Source organism: Penaeus chinensis, chromosome 9, assembly GCF_019202785.1.
Source record: "Penaeus chinensis breed Huanghai No. 1 chromosome 9, ASM1920278v2, whole genome shotgun sequence".
Taxonomy (NCBI): domain Eukaryota; kingdom Metazoa; phylum Arthropoda; class Malacostraca; order Decapoda; family Penaeidae; genus Penaeus; species Penaeus chinensis.
This window is the reverse complement of record NC_061827.1, coordinates 16,889,717-16,897,382: the sequence shown is the minus strand read 5'-3', so window position 1 is coordinate 16,897,382 and position 7,666 is coordinate 16,889,717.

Here is a 7,666-nt window from a genome sequence, read left to right as displayed (position 1 = left end):
CCCTTCTTGCCGTAGGAACTCTTGTGTCCGTAGTGGCCTTTGTCGCCGTAGTGGCCCTTGTGGCCCTTGTGGTCATCGTGGTACTTGCCCTTCTCGTGGTGCCCCTTGTGGCCGTGCTTGTCGTGGTGATATCCTCCCTGGAAGAGGTTGTTATTGTCATTATTGTGATGCATACTCCATGCACAGACGATATGTATTTTTTCTTTGTTTTTGGTTGTACGTAGCTTTGTTAGCCTGAAAGATACCTGTTAATTGAGACCAGTGCCTACCTTGTAGTGACCTCCCTTGTAGTCCTTGCCCTTGTGGCCCTTGAAGTAGGCGTCGACGTCGTCGTATTTGCTGTGGTACTTCTTCTTGTCGCTGTCGTCGTAGAACTTCTTGTTGTGGTGGTACTCCTCCTTGTGGTAGACGTTCTTGAAGCCCTTAGGAGAACAAGGTAGGAGTAGGGGATTTATACGAGCGAATGAGACCAGCATCTTGTGTGTCCGATTTACTCAGTATCGTCTTCATCTAAAGGAAATCTTATGCTTGTTTGTTTGTTCTGACTATGTGTTACAGGGGTGTTTGTTGGAAAAAATTGCTTATCATCGACTTTAATGAATTACGAAAATGAAACACTGCCTTGTTGATTATTTAATAGCTAAAAACTTGAGCACAACAAACTGTTTTGTTATACTGAGATTTATGTAGCTGACGCCAATAATAAGGATAGTAATGACAATGACAAGCAATTTAACTCACCTTGTCTTTGTGACCTTTGTTGTGGTGACCCTTGGATCCGTAGTGATGACCTTTCTTGCCCTTTTTGCCTTTGTGAGAATCACCGTAATACTTGTGCTTGTCGTGATGCCCCTTGTACTTCTTGCCGTCGTTGCCCTTGTATCCCTGCCAAGAGAAAATTATTAATAATTCCATGTTTGATAATCGCAAAATCTGTGTGCGTTGATAGTTTTAACATAATTGAGGTCAGTGCAGGTAAAGTGTTCTGACCTTGTATTGAGCCTTTCCATGATCGCCGTAGTGGCTGCCTTTGTATCCTTTGTTGGCTTTATGTCCCTTGTGACCCTTATAGCCGGCCTTGTCATGGTACGAGCCCTTATATCCCTTGTCGGCCTTGTGACCTTTTCCACCTCCATAACCTGTGATATTTTCGAGAATTTACAAGAAATCAGAATAAATAAAATAATTGATATTGCAACGATAACACCTTCAATAATAGAAAACGTTATCAGTTAACTGAATGATAACTTTTTCTTCCTTTACCTGTAGCAGACGGCTTGAGATCCGTCGCGGCCACTACTGAGACCTGTTGGCTCTCTTCTGGCACGAGAAGGTCGGCCTCGTCAGGTCCCTGAAAGAAGCCAACTCCGAGGTCCCCCTCCTCCTGCTCCCCCATGGCTGAGGCGGAAACTGCCACTGCCGCCACCAGCAAGATTGCGGCCTGGATCTGAGGAAAAGAGGACTGAATAAGGTAAACGAATTCATAAACTGTGTAGCTTTGTATTAGAGCAGCTATGCAAGAAGTAGCACAAAACGGAGGGAGAAATAAGTAAAAAAGAAAAACATTAATGAAGAAAGAAAGAAAGAGAAAGAAAATAAGAGACACAGACACAGAGATACACAGAAAGTTATTGGAATACGAAGACAAGAGAACCCCATGACACAAACCCATTTGGTTCTCCCCATCTTGAACGCTGCCAAGAGATCCCTCCTGTCGCTAGAAGGAGTCAGCGCCTACTGCCTCCTCTCCCAACTTTCCCTCTCTTTATAGGCAGGGAGCAGCTTGGTTTCCCTTCACAAGCCATGAGCAATGGAGGGGACTAGTCATTTCATTACGCGTACATTGGTTAAAGTTATTTAACTAAATTTAAAATATATGCAGTATATATATTATACACCTATATCAATGCGGTATTGCATTATTCCATCTTTCATACACAGATGTATATATATATATATTTTTTTTTTTTTCAACAGCCATTCATTCCATTAGAGGACAGAGGTCTCTTTCAGTTCCCTATTGGGACCTTAATTTGGCAATGCTACCATTGCCAAATTACGACGGCGACTTCCCCTTCGACACCTGCGTTTGACTTTACAAGGCGATATGTCGTTTTCTCTCTGTGAGCCAGCATCCGGAGCGAAGGCATTTTTACGACTGCCGCGACAGGGAATTGAACTTGGGACCACAAGGGTCGGAGTCCAGTTCTCTAAGCACTGGACTATCGCGGCAGTCATATATATGACTATATTTATATGTATCTATATAATTTATATATATAAACACCCCCACCCCCCCACACACACATATACATACACTGTATATATATTCTGTACATAAATTAATTTATACACATTTATATAAATATATACATACACACACACACACATATATGTATATACATTGATGCATTGATATTTCGAGGTTATTTTGATAACCTACAGTATTGGCTTTATGAAGTCTAGCATGCTTGTGTTTGCAATATACTCGCATATATATACATACATAGACACAAATATGTATGTGAATATGAATATCTAAGTATATCTTTATATCTATCTATATATCATCATCATCCTGTAATCCTCTCACAATGTTTTCCAATTATGCGATCTTTGTTTCCTATTCTAGCTCCGAATTTCGCCATTTGATCGCGCCACCTTGCCACAAGTCTCGCTCTTGGCCTCCCTGTGATAGGTTTATTCCATTCAGTTGCCTTCTTTGTCCACCTTTCGTCCTGTCTCCGACTTTTGTGGCATGCCCCTCGCCATTTGTTCTTAATGCTGCTGATCATATCTTCCACTCTAGCCTGTTCCCTGATCTGCGTTTCCCTCTTCCTATCCCTTAGGCTAATTCCTAGCATCACCCATTCCGTTCCTCTCTGGGCACGTGCTAATATACTCCCCAGTAAGTTAGTCCTACTCCAGGTTTCTGACCCAAATGTCATGACTGAGGAAACATTGGTTAAATACTTTTCCCTTGAAACTGGCAAAAGAAACACTTATGTTACTGCGTACAACTAAAGTGCTCCAACCTAGCCTAATATACACACACACACACACACACATATATATATATATATATATATATTATATACATATGTATGTATATATATAAATACATGCATACATACATATATACATATGAATATGTACATACATATGTATTTATGTATGTATGCATGTGTTTGTGTATATATGTGTAAACAAATGTTCAAAATACATACTTACATATATACATACATATATATATGTACACACGCACACACACACACACATATATATATATGTGTGTGTGTATATATACATATAATTATACGTATATATACAAATACATGCATACATACATAAATACATATATACACACACTCACTCTCAGAGAGAGAGTTGTGTATGTGTATGAGAGTGTGTGTGTATGCACATACAAACACACACACACACATATATATAGATGTAGGTTCAAAATACATACATACATAAACATATATATATACACACATACATACATACGTACTATATGTAATTGAGGGAAATCATAGTGCCACGGTTATATGAAACAGTTCTCTATTCTTACAATTAAAAAGGGATAACATTTGCTAAAAATCAAGCACTTACTTTTGAGAACTTGGCAAAATCTCCAAATTCCTCAAAAGATTGACTAGAAACTTTGTGGTTTGAGGAAGGAATCGCTCTGGCGCCGTTGGCGGGGGCGGGCGAGGTAATGACTGGCTTGACTTTCGAGTGAGAACCGTAACCACCGTGGTCGTCGTGGCCATATCCGCCGCCATGACTGTGGTCTTCGTGGCCATATCCGCCGCCATGACTGTGGTCGTCGTGGCCATATCCGCTTCCATGGCCGTGGTCATCGTGGCCATATCCGCCGCCATGACCGTGGTCGTCGTGGCCATATCCACCATGGCCGTGGTCATCATGGCCATATCCCCCGCCATGACCATGGTCGTCGTGGCCATATCCACCATGACAAATGTTCAAAATATATAATTACATATATACATACATATAAATATGTACACACGCACACACACACACATACATGCATACATATATATATTTACACACACACACACACTCACTCTCAGAGAGAGAGTTGTGTATGTGTATGAGTGTGTGTGTATGCATATACAAACACACACACACACACACACACACATATATATATATATGTAGGTTCAAAATACATACATATACATATATATACACACATATACATACGTACTATATGTATATGAACATATATATGTATATATATCATCTATATCTATACCTGTATATATATGTATGTATGTACACACATACACACATACACATGTATACATGCGTGCGCACACACATACACACAATGTATATATACATATATATATATATACATATACACATACATATATATATGCATATATATACACATATAAATATATGTATATATCTAAAAGTAATATATTTATAAATATATATACGCATATATATATAAACATAAATATACATACATGTATTGATACAGTAAATATATGTATCTAGGGGCTAATGCCGACGGGGGTCATGGCCGCATCCACCCTTCGCTTCCAGCCAGGCAGGCCCTCGACCCATCTGCCCAAACCATGACCTACTAAGTCGTCCCAGAGACAACCTGATTGGCATGCTCATCCACAGGGAAACGAGCTAGGTGCCCACATAGCTTGAGTTGGCGATCCCGGATTATGCAAGTAACAGGTCCCATGCCAGTCTCACGGTGTAGCCGTCGGTCGGACGCATGGTCCAGCCACCTGTACCCCATGATTCGGCGAAGAGACTTACAGAAGGCATCAAACCGAGACAGAGGTGCTAGATAGCGTCCAGGTTTCGCTTCCATAGAGCACAACTGTCAGTATTATGTCCTTACAGACATGTAGCTTAGTCCTGCTTAGGTACCAATATCTCCAAATGCTCCTGTTAATCGAGTTCATGGTTCCCATTGCCAAACCAATCCGTCTACTAACTTCTTGGTCTGACAGCCCAGAGATATGCAAAGTTCTACCACCGTAGTTGCTACAGTCCCAATGATCCCCTTTCCCCTTCCAAAGAGGGATAACCATGCCCCTCAACAGGTCAGGGGTAATGGAACCAAACTCCCAGATAACAGTCAAGACTGCATGCAAGTCCCGTGCCATAGGTTCACCCCCAACCTTTAGCAGTTTAGCGGGTATATCACTTATGCCTGCAGCTTTTCCACTCGTCAGCTTAAAAATTGCCATCCTAACCTCAGTTAGGGTAGGTGGTTCCTCGTTGATGGGTATTGTGATGATACCACTTGCATCCAAGCTAACTGTTGGAGGCTCTGCCTGGTGCATAAAAAAACCAACATGATCTGAGATGATCTGTCCGTCCACTGAGTGGACTGCAGTCATCTGCGAGGAGAGCTTAGGGTTCAGCTTTCTCAGGGCTTTGTGGGCAGGGCAAAGGTCATTTACCAAGAAATGGCCTTCAACCTCCTCAGCAAGATTCCTGATGAACTGTTCTTTGTCTCTTCTTAGTAGTGTATGAGCCCTATGCACTAAAGAGTGATGCAAGTCCTGATTGCTATTCTGCCGAGCTTTAGGGGCCTCCATTGTCTCCAAGGGGAAGAAATTCTGCCTTGTCCTTGGGCGTATGCCAATGGACTTCTGCGCTGCTTCAAGTGTTTCGCACTTGAGGGACTTCCTCAGAGCAATTAGGTCTGTTGGGTTTTCAAGTTCTGGGAATCGAACTGAGACTGCCGTGGTGAACCCACGAATTTTGACCAGCCTATGGTCAGTGCCACAGAACTTGGCACTCTGTTAAATTCTGAAGGATCCTCCAACGAGTGCTGACAAGAATGTGGTCGATCGCCTTGGCCACAGTACCCATATTGCTAAACCATGTCCACCGATGTGGGTTGGAGGGCTGATACCAGGAGCCAGAAATCCTCATTTTCTGGGACCTAGCAAAGTCCCAAAGAAGGAGGCTGTTCTCACTACTGGGATTAGCTCCCGAGCCATGGGGCCGACAAACATCTCATAGCCAGTTCGATCACAGCTGGATACTGCACCGAAGTTGCCCAGAACAATCTCCTTTGGTTGTTTCTTGTATACCGTACTGTACATTTTTCCATACCTTAAGTTAAGAGTATTACAGATACATTGGGATGGCATTGGTATCCCTACTGGGAGAAAGATGGCTAATAACTTGGGAAATTGCCACAAAAATGTCTTGCTATGTTGCTTTAAGCTTGCACCGTTTTTAACAATTGCCGTTGCCTTTCTAGATGGAACCATTAAAAACTGCAAATACGTCAGGGTAATTAAAAAAAAGTAATACATACATTAGTGTACAGTAAGTGTGACAAAGGAAAAAAGAGGGCAGAGATTATGCCTCATGAAGCTTTCATCTTTACACGTATCTGGTGATTTTTGTTCCACAATTGGAAAATGTAGGCAGTTCTTGGTATTATTAAGGGAAATCATAGTGCCAGGGTTATATGAAACAGTTGTCTATTCTTACAATTAACAAGGGATAACATTTGCTAAAAATCAAGCACTTACTTTTGAGAACTTGGCAAAATCTCCAAATTCCTCAAAAGATTGACTAGAAACTTTGTGGTTTGAGGAAGGAATCGCTCTGGCGCCGTTAGCGGGGGCGGGCGAGGCAATGACTGGCTTAACTTTTGAGTGAGAACCGTAACCACCGTGGTCGTCGTGACCATATCCGCCGCCATGACTGTGGTCGTCGTGGCCATATCCGCCGCCGTGATCGTGGCCATATCCGCCGCCATGACCGTGGTCGTCGTGGCCATATCCACCATGGCCGTGGTCATCATGGCCATATCCACCATGGCTGTGGTCATCATGGCCATATCCCCCGCCATGACCATGGTCGTCGTGGCCATATCCACCATGACCGTGGTCATCATGGCCATATCCACCATGGCCGTGGTCATCATGGCCATATCCGCCGCCATGACCATGGTCGTCATGGCCATATCCTTTGTGGTCGTCGTGGCCATATCCCTTGTGGTCGTCATGGCCATAGGAGCCCTTGTGTCCTCCCTTCTTGCCGTAGGAACTCTTGTGTCCGTAGTGGCCTTTGTCGCCGTAGTGGCCCTTGTGGCCCTTGTGGTCATCGTGGTACTTGCCCTTCTCGTGGTGCCCCTTGTGGCCGTGCTTGTCGTGGTGATGTCCTCCCTGGAAGAGGTTATTATTATCACTATTAGATTGCAAACTTCATGAGCATTAGAAAGATATTATTTCTGCTTATACATTGTACAGTCCGTCTGAAGCATTCCTCACACCAGCGCTTACCTTGTAGTGGCCTCCCTTGTAGTCCTTGCCCTTGTGGCCCTTGAAGTAGGCGTCGAAGCCGTCGTATTTGCTGTGGTACTTCTTCTTGTCGCTGTCGTCGTGGAACTTCTTGTTGTGGTGGTACTCCTCCTTGTGGTAGACGTTCTTGAAGCCCTGTAAAGTTCAAGATGAGAAAAGTTCTTGAAGTATTCAAGCTGGTAATCTTGCCCAGCTAATGTAGTGAATTATCTGTCTATCCAATTTATATCAAGGCTGGGTTGCCATTTTTTAAGGGGAAGGACGATTAATAATGGAAGAATAATAATGGTAGTATCATTAATTAAAAAATAAAAATCTATGCATAAAACTATCAATGT